A 15405-nucleotide genomic window follows, 5' to 3' on the forward strand; every position below is an offset into this window, starting at 1 on the left:
ATGATATAAACTACATTTGAATGTGAGTTTGCATCTGCATGAGCCAACATTCAAATAATCTTTTCTCCATTTACGTAGAAAAATCAATCATCAAGCAATATTTGGGAATGCCATGTGAAATTCTGACCCCTGAAAATATGCTATTTGGAAATTAAATTTGTCAATGGTAACCATAAAATATTTCTGTATGCAATTTCTCCTTAGGAGGGAAGACAGGGAATCATGAGGCATTGGGTCAGCAAGGTCTATGCCAATAGGGCGCCAGCCAACTGGGGTCATATGAATCACCATGGTTGGGCATCCGCCTGTGTCATGATTTGTGTGATGGTTTCACTCTATCAATAAAGAGATGCGATGGCTAGTTTTATGTATCAACTTGACTGTTCTAAGGGATACTGGCAGCTCATATAATAGGATTTATGCCTGTGTGAGAATATATTCTAAAGAAATTGGCATTCAAAACAGTAGACACCCTAGAAGAACTTTCATGACTATGTATACATTGATTTTATTAACTACAATTATTTATATTTATGGGCCACACTGCAACCTTTGAAAACACATACAGCAATGTGTGCAAGTCAACTTCACTTGCTCAGGATTTCCCTTTCATTGACACTACTTTGTGATTGCAGTCTTACAGTTTTATTCTTCTACTTGATCGTGAAACATATAATTGGCTATTGTGATCTATGGTCACCCACTGATGTGTAACAGCAGAAATTACTCCTTGGATCTAACTCGGATTTGGTTGTTCTTGTGTCCCAAACTCCTTCTATTCCCTTGGGACTCTCCCAACCTCCAGCAATTATTATTCTGTGATCATATGGAGTGTTTTGGGTTTCCACATATTCAATACAATGTCCTCTGGTTCCACCAATTTTATTGCTGTGTTCTCCATCACATGGGTAAGCACTGTACAGTCCTTTGAAGGAGTGAATGAATACTATGAAAGTAAAACCTGAATAGAAACCAAAGGCAGGTTCACCCTCTGGTGTTTGCATTGGAAGCACTGTCTTCTCCTGCCTCTGGGAGTCAGTATTTCTGCACCTGTACTACCCTAAGTTTCCATGCCTCCACACTCAGGCTAACTTATACTTCCAGGTTTCCTGACTCTCTTGCTTCCAGGTGGCAGGTGACAGAACTTCTTGGCCCATTGTTACATGACAGAATCCCCATCACAAATACTTATATAAATGGAGAAATATAGAAATATATCAACTTCAGTTTTATAGCTGTATATGCACATATATGTATCCAAATACACACAGAATTTTTTTTACATTTTATTATTATTATTATCATTTTATGATACAGTTCCATATTCCCTTATCCCCTCCCCAATTCCCTCCTCCCCACCTAGTTCCTCTATATAATTACTAACATATAGTTCTGCATACACAGTCATATGTCCATCATTGTGGGCATGGACAATGGCAAAGAGTCCAGAATCCTATTGTCAAGATATAGTAAACAGTTTCATTGTAAGTCCATCTTTGGAAGCAGAAATGCATACTACATTGCATCCTCACATCTGGATGTTAATCTCCATTCACAGCTACTAAACATCCCCTTAAATGAAAAATCATAATACAAAATCAACAATAGAAAGAAAAATAGAAATTTACAATGCCATAAAGTAAAATGGCATGTTACTAGATATGACAGTCTCCATTACACTGCTACTATACATCCCCTTAAATGAAGAGCCACAAAGCAAAATCAACATCTGGGAGAAAAAAGAAATTAACAACACCAAGAAGTTAAATAACATGCTGTTAAATGATGAACGTGTAGCTGAAGAAATGAAAATCAAAAACCTTCTTGAAGAAAGTGATGCTACTGTATGATCTACGAGTCATTGAATGATTTAATCAGAAGAAAGTGTTTTGAAGAGATGAAACTAACAGAAAACAACAAAACCCATGCAATATAGTTTCCGCTGATCTTTGTTGGTGAAGTGTGTCTTCTCCAGACAATAAACAGATGGGTTTTGTTTTTTAATCCAGTCTACTAATTTATGACATTTGATTGAGCTTAAGCCACTTACATTCAGTTTAATATACATGGGTGGTACTTTGTTCCTTTCATTTTAGGAATGGGTTGTTTATTGGTTTAGTCTTCTGTTGTCTTTTTACTGGGCTGTTCTTCCCATTTGCCTTTGGCTTTGGTAGGTGCTATTCCTCTTCTCTGTCAAGAGAACATCTTGAAGTATGTGTGGGGCAGGTTTGGAAGAGGCAGATTCTTTTAACTTTTCTTTACTGTGGAAGAATTTTATTTCATTTTCAAAGACAAAAGAAAGCTTTGCTAAATATGTGATCCTAGGCTGACAATTTTTTTCTTTTAGAATCTGGACTATGTCACTCCATTCTCTTCTTGTCTGTAGAGTTTCCCGGGAGAGATCTCCTGTGAGTTTAATTGGCATTCCTTTATGTGTCAATTGATTTTTTTTAACGTGCACATATAAGGATCTTTCCCTTATGTTCAATTGAAGAGAGCTTGATGATCATGTGTCTTGGTGAAGATCGCTTTTGATCAAGTCTGTTGGGAGTGCTGTGCCCCTCCTGGATCTTGTTTCCCAATTCTTTCTCCAGATTAGGGAAATTTTCCTTTATTATTTCAGTAAATACATTTGTAAACTCAGCTTCTCTTTCTGCACCCTCTGGGAATCCCATCACTCTTATATTTGGCCTCTTAATAGTGTCTTTCAATTCTTGAATACTTTTTTTTGGCCTGATCCAGCTCTGCTTCCAGCTTTTTGTTTGCTTCCCCCTGTTGACAGGAAATATCTTCTAATTCTGAGATTCTTTCTTCTGCTTGCTTCATTCTATTTTGGAGACTCTCCACTATACTTTTAATTTGCTCTACTGTGTTCTGAATTTCTGATATACCAGCCTTGATTTGCTTTATTGCTTCTTTAAATTCTTTGAACTCTTGCATGAGCTTCTCATTTTTTATCAGATGCTTTAAAATGAGTCTTATGGATTCTGTGTCCCCCATTTTCTCAATGTCTTCCTCAGTAACTCTGAGGTTGGCAATGGGTTTTGCTCCTTTGCAAGGGAGTTTTCAGTAATATTCATTGTGCTTTTGTCTCTTCTTTTGCTCTTGATCATTGTACTTTTGGTTAGCAGAGTCTTCTCCTTGGGACAGGTTTCTAAGCTGTGTCACCCACAGGTCTACAATGTGATTTTACTTATTGCAGTTGGTAAACAACTTTTGCTTGCAGCCACTTGTGCCACAACGTCCAGCTAGTTCCAGGTCTGGGTTCTTATGTCAGATTTTCACCGTGGTCTCCGCAGCCCCAGCTCCTGGCTCACCACTCTCCACCTCCTGTTATACCGTGCTGATGCTGCACTGTTGTCTCTGCAACTTTTCTCCCACTTCTGGTTGGAGCAGGTCCCAGGATTAGAGAGACACCAGGTGTCCTATATAATTAGGTTGTTGGTGGCGCTGATCTTGTCGAAACCTGTTGGGCGTTAGGTCTGGGTGCCACATGGACCTATTTTGGCCGGTACGATGCCACAGTCGATATTATTTTCCTGTGGGACCAGTGCAATCCATGGAACTCAGTGAGCTCTCCCGAGCTCAACACATGAGCAGTTCACTGTTGTCCCCTGCAGTCCTAAAGCTATTGCCACAGTGTGCAAAATGGTGCCTGATGTACCACTATTTCAGTTCTTGATCTGCTGGCCATCAAATCCGAGGGCTACCCAGACCTGTCTTGGGTGGAACCTGTAATATGCCTCGTTGCTGCAGTTCACCGAGTCAGAAATGAGATCACTCCCAGCTCAGTGTATTCTCAGTCCTTTCCCTTGCCTTTGCCTCCTTATGCAAAATGGCACCCAATTCAGCTATAAGGGGCTGACTGGGCTATGAAATCCACCTGTTCTTGCACTGCCCGTCTGGGATCTGCTGCTGTGTCTCTACTCCTGGTAAAACCAAACGGACCAGCAGGATGAAGAGTTCTTTGTCTGGGTTCACCTCCCAAGCTCCCAGTGTAAGTCCCTTCCCACCTGGTTGCTGGTGGAGTTCTGGCTGCTGGTGGAGTTCAGATTGCTGTTAGCTGTGTGCCACTGGAGTATCAGTCACTGCAACACCACACCGTTGTGTCCACTGCTTTACTGTGTCTGTCAGTCTCCAGGTACCCTTCTGCTGTTGTTCTGTCCTTTCCTATTTCCTGAAATATGTCCTCTCTGCTTCATCCTGATTAAATGTTTTTCCATCCATTTAAACATGTCCTTACCCTATTCCGCCATCTTGATTCTCCTACATACAGAATTTTCTTATGAGACTTTGCTCTCAGGATTATGGAGAATGATATACACATATCAACCATATATATGCTTAATGTATATTTGCATGTAGAATAATAGAAAATGTTTTTCAAAGAGCTTGTGGCAAATGTGTGTTATGAGAAAACAGCATTTCAATTTTGTGTATGAAAATAAACTCACGTTTTCACTTCTTGTGTTTGATCAGTCCTTTTGAAATAATCATATATATATATATAAAATATGATCACCATCAAACATTGTGTTCTCTGGAGAAGCATGGTTCATAGCAGGGTTATTTTGCCTGTCTCAGAGCACACATACACAAACTGAGGTTTCCCGAGGCTGTAATAGCTTCGTGGGCTGACTTTCTCCCAGCAGAAGCTACACTGCTTGCATCCTAATATGAAACATGACTGTAATCTCCACAGTCTGAGGTAAGATAATGCAAAAATATGAAGGGCTTCTAGAAGGGGATGCTAGAAGAACTATTCAGTGAGTTCAGAACAGGCCCCAAGGGAGGGGGGTAAATACCTCTAGTATTTATTGCTCCAACTTCTGTGCCAGGTGTTTTGTATATATTATCACACATAAACTCCCTCTTGGCCTCTTCTTATAGATGAGTAAACTGCACCTTAGAGAGGATGAGTGATGTGTTGTTTATTTGCTGACAGAACGCTGATTTAGACCAAGTTCGATCTCTGTTTTAATCTTCTCTGTGCCTTATGTTACCCTGCCAAGAGTTGGGAAGAATTTACTTAGTCATGAAATTGCCTCCAAAATGAGCTGGCTTGACTCAGGTGGGGCCCGCAGGCAACAAGTATAATGGGAAGATTCTTTATTTAACACTGCAAATTTCCTTAAGAGCTCCCTAAAGTCTAAAGTAGTAATCAACTTGGTCCTGAGCAAAAAAAAAAAAAAAAAAAAAAAGTCTTGTATTCATTGACAGAATTTTAAAGATCTGAACCCAATATAAGAACAGCTTATTATTAGTTTCCATGGTAAAGGAAAACAGAAATATTATGACATTAAAACATTCATGAACCATTCCTGTACTTTCAGCTTTCTTTAAAACAGAGAACCATAGATGATCATTATACATAAACCTGCCAAGTTGGCTAGGATGGGTGCCATCAGAAATCTTCACCTGGGTCAAAGTGTGTAAGAATTGCTTAGCTTTTTTTATATGCAAAGGGAACAGGTTTTAATGCAAAGACAGCAGATTTTGTACATTCCATAGGTAGGATTAGAAGCAGTCACACCTCCCTAGGTCTGGTGCTTTTCCCCACTTCATACCCCTTCCTCCGTTCCCTCTTCTCAACACTGTTTGCAATCATCATTTTAATCTGTTCTGTATGCCCAGGCTTAAGGTGCCACTAGTCATAATGTGCAACAGGGGAAAAGAACCACAAGGGAAATTTTTCCCTGGAGTATAACCATTAAAGGATAGAGAGTGGCTTTGCATAACAATGCTTAGTAGGTGTGCACTTAAAATGGATAGTGACTAATACAACTCTGCAAGCTTCCACTTGGGGGATTTGGGTTGCAAGTGAAAAAGGGGTTGGGGAGAGAGAGAGAGATGAGGAAAACCAATAGAAACACTAAAGCAGGATCCCAGAAAAAGAGAGACTTAAGTATGTGGCAAAATGATTAGGTGACTGTGGGCATATATTTCTGAGAGTGTGCCATAATGACTGGACTGAGAAAACCACGTGAGAGTCCTAGGATTTTGGTCATTAGTATAGTGCTTACTACTGTTTCCCGAGTTAAATCTGGTTGCCGGGCACCATGCTATGCTTTGCATACATTATCAGACTCTTGCACTGGCTGCTTTTGCCTAGTGTCCTTGGGCTGCCCTATTAACTCAAGGTGTTAATCACTATTTTCCAATATCATCGAGATGGCCTCTGTTTACAGACTTGATGGCCGCCCTTATCCACCTGTAGTATACACACAAAATTTACATCCCGCCACTCAGCCATCTGCTAGTATGCTGGGAACTGACATCCTGAAGGAAAACTCATTTAAAGCATATGATGTGGAATTGGGTGATACCACTGTCTCCTACAAGAGTAAGAAATCTGCCCGATTCTTCACTGTCTCAGGAAATCACCATCTGTTCTCTCATCTTTAATGGTTGTGAGAGATGTTTCAAGAAAGCTGCAACAGGACACCATCCTGCTGTTCACAGAAAATGCCTGGCAGATTAGTGGGTCAACCAAGCAGATGGTATCAGGGAAACTTGGTATCTTGGACAGCTGCTGTCTTACCTGGGAAAGGTGGCCGTCGCCTCTGCCACATGAACCAGAAAGCTGCCAGCATCACTCAAGTTTCCAGCATCAAATAGAGAGTTCACTCTGAAGACAGGATTTGGGAGTTGAGAAATGAACATAAGCAGAAGGTATAATACATCCTTCAAAGTACACACAGGACACACACACATACACATACACACATACACACACAGCGTACAGGCCAGCAGGAACACAGGTTTTGGTAAACCAAGACAAACCTTCATCTACTGGGTGAGAATCCCAGGTGGTTTACATTTGCAGCATTATTAAGACATTTAAATATGGTTTAAAAAGTTAGGGACTTAATTACTGAGTGTGGATAAAAAGTAGTTTGCATGGGGAATTTAAATTCTTTTTAAAATGATTTACTTGTTTATTTGAAAGAAGATAATGGCAGAGGGAGGAAGAGGGGTGGAGGGAGAGAGCCTATTCACCAGATCACCCCTAAAACGGCCAAAAATGGATTAAGTCAAAGCCTGAAGTTGGGACCTCAATCCAGGTCCACAACATGGGTGGCAGGGGCCCAACTTTGTTGTCATGCGTTGCTTCTTAGGGTTCACATTAGTAGGCAGTTGGAATTAAGAATTATGGACATGGGACTCAAATCATGGCACTTCAGCATAAGAAATAAACATCCCAAGGGGCATCTTAATTGCTACACCATTCCAGGAAACTTCAGTTCTTGCAACATTCACTTTATCTCCTTTCTTCATTCTAAGGAAAAGACAAAATATGTGATTTTTTAAAAAAGGATTTATTTATTTTTATTGGAAAGTCAGATATACAGAGAGGTTCCATCCGATGATACACTCTCCAAGTGATTGCAATGGCCCGTGCTGTGCCAATCCGGAGCCAGGAGCCACTTCTGGGTCTCCCACACAGGTGCAGGGTCCCAAGGCTTTGGGCCATCCTCGACTGCTTTCCCAGGCCACAAGCAGGGAGCTGGGTGGGAAGTGGAGCTGCCAGGATTAGAACCAGCGCCCACATTGGATCCTGGCTCATTCAACGCGAGGACTTTAGCTGCTAGTCCACTACGTCGTGGCCCAAAGTATGTGATTTTAAAAAGCCAGTGCCAAAAGCATTGCAATACTTTCAACAATTATATGTTTATTTTTCAAAAATTCAGTTTGTTTATTTGAAAGATAGAGTTACAGAAAATTGAGAGAGAGAGAGAAATCTTCCATCTGTTTTTTACTCCCAAACGGTCACTGGGACTGTGCCAGCTGGAAGCCAGGAGCTAGGAGCCAGGAGTTAGGAGATTCTTCCCGGTCTCCCCCTTGGACGTAAGGGCTTAATCACTCCGACAATCTTTTGTTGCTTTCACAGGCACACTAGCAGGGACTTAGATAGGAAGTGGAACAGCTAGGACTTGATCTGGCATCCAAATGCCATGCTGGCATTGCAGGTAATAGCTTATCCCACTACACCACAGTGCTGGCCCCTCAAGAATTCTTAGGAGAGTTCTGATCTTGGGAAGAAAATGTAAAATAAATCAAACCACATGTGCTTCTGGAGTCCATTATTGTAGCTCAGCCACCTCATGGTCCATATGTGTGTGATCTTTGGCAGGTGGACAACATGATGCTTCACGACATTCTGTCATCCCCCCTCCCTGCTTCCATTCATATATACTCCTTGAGGCCTACCACATGCCAGCTATTACTCTAGATTTTAGGGAAGAAAGGCAGGGTGAAAATTAGACATTCTCCCTGTTCTTGGAAAGCTATCATTCTGGTGAGAGGGGAGATATGAAAGAAGTGATAACGCACTGAACAAAATTCCCAACTGAGATAAACCCTAGGAAAGACAAGATCACCACCAGGGAAAGCATAAAACACTGGAAATTGTCTTTGGCAATGAATAAGGGTCGCACAGCTTGGTGGAGGGTCAGGGAAGGACTACCCAAGGACATGAGTGAAACTTGAACTGAAACAATAAAGGGTAACTAGTAAAAATCCTTGCAAGGCCCTGAAGAAAATACTGTTCCATGTAAAGAGAATGATCCTGACACATGATAATAAAAAGCAAACAAATAAAAATAAAGGGTGAAGGGTGGTGCTGTGGATTTGCAGGCTAATCCTCCACCCGCCATGTCAGCATTCTACATGTCCTGGTTGCTCCATTTCCTATTCAGCTTCCCTTTTCCTGGGAATGTACTGGAGAATGGCTCAAGTGCTTGGGCCTCTGTACCCATATTGGAAGACCCGGAAGAGGCTCGAAGCTCTTGACTTAGAACTAGATCAGCTCAGGACATTGTGGCTATTTAGGGACTGAACCAGCAGATGCAAAATCTCTCTCTCTCTCTCTTTCTCTCTTTCTGTCTCTCTTTCTCTCTTTCTCTCTAACTCTGACTTTCAAGTAAAATAAATACATATTTTAAAAGGGGGATGATACACAAATCACCTAGTGCCTTGCCTGCAGACACTTTTCGCTTTTCAAAACGTATCACAGCATCAGGATGGCACAATATTATTTAGCTGCGTTTTATTCCCTGTTGTTCACTTATAATAGTTAAAAATCTATAAGAAAATGCATTTCTCTTTGTGCTTTTTGGTTTTTTTTTAAGATTTTATTTTATTCTCATCACAAAGTCAGATATACAGAGAGGAGAAGAGACAGAGAGGAAGATCTTCCGTCCAATGATTCACTCCCCAAGTGACTGCAATGACCGGTGCTTCGTCCATCTGAAGCCAGGAGCCAGGAACTTTCTCCAGATCTCACAAACAGGTGCAGGGTCCCAAGGCTTTGGGACGTCCTTGAATGCTTTTCCAGGTCACAAGCAGGGAGCTGGATGGGAAGCAGGGCTACCAGATTTAGAGCCAGCGTCCATATGGGATCCCGGGGCACTTTCAAGGTGAGGACTCCAGCTGCTAGGCTACTGCGCAGGGCCCTCTTTATGCGTTTACATGCAGTTCTTAGAATGTCTCTGACATACAATAGGTGCTGCACGAATGTGTATCTTGGCTGACTGGTAAAATGAATAAATAGTCCCTGGTTCTTCTAAGCGGTCCCAGGACTCCAATAGCATATGATCTTGAAGGCAGGTTATGAACTGAGAATGACAGGACGGTGTTGAAGAGTTTCAAGCATAGGACCAGGCCACAGTCTTTTATGTATTCAAGTACTGCAGGTGTTTACTTAGTACCCCCTTGACTCACATATGTTGCTAAGATTAGCATTTGCCAGAAAACATTACTTTTAATCTCGGGGTTGTTGAAAATTCTGAAAACATAAAGTGATTCAAGTACGGATAAGTTTGGAGCTATAGGTAAAGAGACAGAACTTTTAGATAGCATGAACAGGGGATTGTATGGATTGAATATGGTACCCAAACCTTAAGTGTGGCAGTAACTAAATCTGTATGAGCCAATGGTGATAGGCCAGACTGTTTATTTGCAAGAGCGGTAGTTAGGAGTATGTATGTAAAGATCTCAGGAAATAGTCCTATGAAGCTTTGCTATTATCTCAAAGAACTAGCAAGTCTCGGGGCCAACTAGTTATGTTCTTATATCAGCACGAATAAACACTTCTATGTATTTACATAATGCGTTCTACTTATTGCTTGTCAGAAGGAATGGAAAGGAAATAGCAGTTCTCATGCAACTATCACATGGCAGATCCTCTCTACGTATTATCTTATTTCATCTGCAGAGTATCATGAGACCTGCGTGTTATTTTATCTTCATTCCCAGATGAGAAAACATAGACCGGGCAGTGCTCCCAAGGTCTGGTCTAGTAAGCAACTGAACTGAAATTTACACCCATGCATTTTCTGCTGGAAATAGTGTTCTCTAGGAGAAGAGAAAGAGGCAGAAGATGAAAAAAAAGAACAAAGGAGAGGAAGACGAGGAGGGGACACATACAAGCAGAGGACAGTTCAGTGAGGCTGTGGACACCTGCTTGAGAGAGCCTCTGCAGGACCAAAACCAGAGGCGCAGAATAGCACAGTGGTTTATTGGTGTTATTACACGTGTCCTCAACTGGGCAGGGTGATTGATATGTTAGTCCAAGGGTGTTCCATGTAATCCCTCCCCGTGCCCGTGAGTTGAAAACTGACACCTTGCACCTGACACACACCACCTGCCACAACACGGTAGTAAAGAGAACACTATTTCAGAGGCTCTTACAAAGTATGATAGATGGAGTGATTTTTAAACCGTAGAAATCTATTTCTCACAGTCTTGGAGCCTGGAAAGTTCAAAATCAAGGGCCTAATGGATTCAGTATCTCATGAGGACCCGTATCCTTGTTCATAGATGACACCTTCTTGCTGCATTGTCTATTAAGTAAGTGGACCACTGAGTTTCTGCAGCATTTTTTAAATAAATGTTTATTTTTATTAGAAATGCAGATTTTTCTGTAGATAATAGGGCAGACAGAGAGAGACATCTTCCACCCACTGGTTCACTCCTCAAAAAGTCACAATGGCTGGAGCTTAGCTGATCCAAAACTGAGGGTCAGGAGAGTCTTCTAGGTCTCCCACATGGGTGCAGGACCCCAAGAACTTGGCTATCCTCTGCTGCTTTCCCTGGCCATAAGCAGAGAGCTGGATTGAAAGCAGAGCAGCTGGATTGAAAGCAGAGCAGCTGGGTCTAGAATAGGCACCCATTTGGAATGCTGGTGCTGCGTGGTGGAAGATTAGAATGCTGTGCCACAGTGCCAGTCCCTGGGCCTCTTCTATAAGATCATTAATCCCATTTGTGAAAGGTCTGTATTCAGAGCTCAAATACTTCATGAAGTTTCTCCTTCTTACTTAAATAACATTGAGGGTTAGGATTCCATTGTATGAATTTAGGGGATCATCATTCAGAACACTGCAGAGGTTGTACTGTTGTTGTTCTGAAAGAAGCTCACAGTAAACATGACTCTACACTGTGGGTAGGCTTCACAGCTAAGATCCTTGCATCCCGTATCAGAGTACTTGGATTTGAATCTTGACTACATTTCTGATTCCAGCTTCCCATTGACACAGGCCCTAGGAGGCAGCCATGGTGGCTCAAAATATTGATTCTTGCCAACCATGTTGAGGCCCAGGTTGAGTTCCTGTTTCTTAGCTTTGGATTGGTCCAGGTGCTATCCCTGCGGGCATATGAGATGTGAACAAACTGCTGGGAGCTCTAGCTTTGTCCCTTCTTTGTGTTTCTTTCTCTGTCTCTGACATACATGAGTTAGCAATTTTAAATAAAATAATAACATATTCCATGCAGTGGGAGTGATGTTTCTAGGCAGATCAAATATGCAGCCTTTCTGTTTTCTGAGACAAAGGCAAAAAGATGTGTGAGAATCTCTCCCCTCCTAATGCTGTGGTCTGTAGTCAGGTACACAACCTTTGGCAGCCACAGTGATCTGTTGTGTAGGATTTAGAGACTTGCAATTTCTAAGTACCTAGATTCAGAGGCAATTTGGGAGAGCATTAGTGAGTGCTATAGAAAGGGAATATTTCGTAGCTTGGGTATTCTGCAAATAATAAATACCGTTGAATCTGAAACTCAGATGAGCATCCCCTTTTTTTAGTTAGGCAGTGGAATTGTTTTTATTGTTTTAGCCTGAAATCTAAACCTAACAGGAGACCCTGACTTAATCCAGTATCCCTGTTTATACATTTTCTGAGTTTCTAACACCTAAAGGCAGACCAAGAAACCTCTGCACAGGAGTGAAAACCTGGCATGGATTTGCTTGGGATGTGGACTGCAAGCAGACACAGTCCATGTCAGGATGGAGGATGGGAAGGTTTCCTCCAGTTTGGTGCCAACACCCATGTGGTGGTTTTAAAGAAAGAGATTATGCTGAGGCATGGAACATGTGTTGAGCAAAGCAGAGAGAAGTATTTGAGGCTACAACCAGGTTTAGGCTGGCCGGATGGCACGGGAAGCTTGACTCACTGCATTGGGGTCTGGAGTTGCAGAGGCAGAAATTAGGGAATCCCTGGAGGGCAGCAAATACCCTGGGTGGGATACTTTATCTTACTTTTGATGTGAGAAGCAACTAGAAAGAGAGACAGAGACAAAAAAGAACAGCGAAAGACTGAGCAAGCTAGAACAAGCTCCCCCGTTTGCTGGCTCACTCTCCAGAATCCATGTTGGCCATATTAGGTCAGGGCACATGTGAGAGCTGAGAATTTAATTCGTGTCTCTTGTGGGTGACAGGGACTCAGATCCCTGAACCATTACTGCATTAGCAGAAAAGTGAAGTTAGGAGCTGGAGGTGAGGTTTGAGCCCTGGAACTTCAATTTGGGATGAAGATATACTACCTGGTTGGTGTCTATGCCACTAGGTTATATGCCTATCTTCTGGGTGGAAAATTAAAGAAAAAAATTGTGTCACTTAGGATTGTCCTAAGCCTTTAGTTGGGATTGTCCTAAAGCTTACCAAGTCAGCTTTGAAAACAAGTATCTAAAAATGACTATTGTAGAGAAATCTCCCTTAGGTACACCTAGGCTCAAAGTTCCCACTATCCCCAAGAGAACTGAAATGGGAGTTAATACTGGTGGCACCCTAACCACTAATCAAACATTGTTGAAACAGTTGGTGTCTAGTTCTTCCATGGTTTTCTAGGCAGGTGTTAACTTTGGGTACTTGGTTCTCTATTCTTTTTGCTGAGCCAGTGAAAAGTCACTAAAACATACACTAGTCACAGGACAATTGGAGTCTGATTTGCCAAGCTAGCCTAGCAAGAACGGGTTTCCCTTACCTAACAAGATTGAGCAAGTCTCTCTCTGGTGTCTTTCTTGCACCAAGTGTTTTCTTCCATAGTCGGTGAGGCTCAGGAAGGCTACCTTGATGGACGTATATAATCCAGATCACCAGTCATGTGTGGAGTGGGAGACTGGAGACTCCGAAGGAGTTCTTATTGTGAGATATTTTTAAAGGTAAAGTTTACATGTAGCTTAATATGTTAAGGAGCAAAACTGAAATAAATATTGTGACTTGCAAGCAATTTATGCTGCCCAAGGCTTGTCTAGTGCTAGCAAAGCAAAAATTATTTTGCTACAGAAAAAGATATGGCTTTAAAAAGGCTTAAAGGTATGGCTTTAAAACTACTGGAGCCAATTTGCTGACAATTCCTGCTAGGCGATGGATAAATATTCATCCTCATGGCAAGAAAAGCCACACTCAAAGATAACCCAACCAAACTAAAGATTATGAGAAGGATATAAGCTGTTTTAGAGTGACTTGTTCTTAGTTTGTAGGCTGTCTTTCTAAAACTTGGAGACGAATTCTACAAGAAAAGAAGACCATTCCTGTGTGTAGTGTGGTCATGGCAAGGATTCCAGCTCACGCACTATGTTTCAAAGTGTGCCAGGACAGCACTCTTTACAGTTGAAAAAAAAACTTAAAACTTCCAGCAAAATTATTAAATAGGACAATAAGACACTGGACTTTTTGCCTTCATCTATACCAATTATGTCATGATACCCTTAAATAGCAGAATGATGGACTTATGACTGTTTTTGAAGGACTATGCTATTGTAATAATGTCATTTAGAATTTGTAATAAACTGGTTTATTTCCTGGTTGTTCTACCCCTAATCCAGCTATCTGCTAATGGCCTAAGAAAGCAGCACAGGGTGCTGCGCATGTTTGGGTCCCTGCCATCTGCGTGGATGAAGCTCCTGCTCTGGCCTAGCACTGGCCATGATGGCCATTTGAGAAGTGAACTAATGAATGGGAGATCTCTCCACTCTACTCTGTCTCCATCTCTTTCTGTAATTCTGACTTGCAAAATAGAGAAGTAAACCCTTTTTCTCCCAAAACTTAAAAACAAAAAACATGCTGTGAGTTAGCCACTTGGAAGTGATTCTGAGGTAAGAGGTTAGAAGACTTGGAATCACAGTCTGGTTCTGAGATATTCCAACCATGATAGAAGCTAATGTTAGTTGTGTACCTGTTAGGTGGCCAGGGCACTCGGAGGTATCACCCAAGACTGCAGTAATTGCAGCTTTCTCTCAGTTGCCTGGATTAGAAGTGATTGTGCTCCAGATTTCAGAAGAAAGGGAACATTTTTTTCCCAAGTTCACCTGTGGGTGAATAATAGAAATCAGAACGTCTCTATTCTCTTTAGACTGCAATTCACTTATCTACATACTTTAGATAAGAACAATGGGAGCAGTTATCTCAGACTCTTACTGGAAAGTGAGTGGTCTCTATTTTCTTAATCTGAGTTAATTATCTGGACTTCAAAGCCCACTTGAATGGTAGAGCACAGGAACCTGAAATGAAGTCACAAAGGCTTCTGAAATTCACTGAAGGAACTTGGATATAGAGAAATACAGAAATGAAAGAAGCAGCCATGGCCAGACCACATCCTACTACAACATGATTCTTTTTCTCTCAGAATTTGGGAATCTCAGAAAGAAATCCCAGAGAAACACCAAGGATAGGTACTTAGCTCCCCTCAGAGTCCTGTTTTGCTTCTTTTTTCCACTGACACCTGCTAGCATGTGTGAAGACATGGACTGTGACAGGCTGGGCTAGGGCACAACACCCATCAATTTGTGTAAGAGATGGGGCTTGGGACGAAACTGGCCTCACAGCTATATCTAGCTGTATGTTCATTGGCTTGTGCAAGTAATGGACCAAACCTTACCCTACACCAGCTGGCACACACTAAGTCAAATGCGAGATCACCCCAGGCACAGTTTCTTGGGGCAGTGTCCAACTAGATCGCTGGACTCAATTCCTGGCCACGGGAAAAAGCACAAGATATGTGGTCAGTTGTGGAGAGCACATACTGGGACTGGGCCTCCTCAGCTGCTGATGCTTGTGCAGTTGAAAGCACTATTGACATGACGGCCAGTAGAGGAAGTTGAGTGCCCCATCAGAGGATGGAAAGCAGAACA

Source organism: Ochotona princeps, chromosome 13, assembly GCF_030435755.1.
Source record: "Ochotona princeps isolate mOchPri1 chromosome 13, mOchPri1.hap1, whole genome shotgun sequence".
NCBI classification, from domain to species: domain Eukaryota; kingdom Metazoa; phylum Chordata; class Mammalia; order Lagomorpha; family Ochotonidae; genus Ochotona; species Ochotona princeps.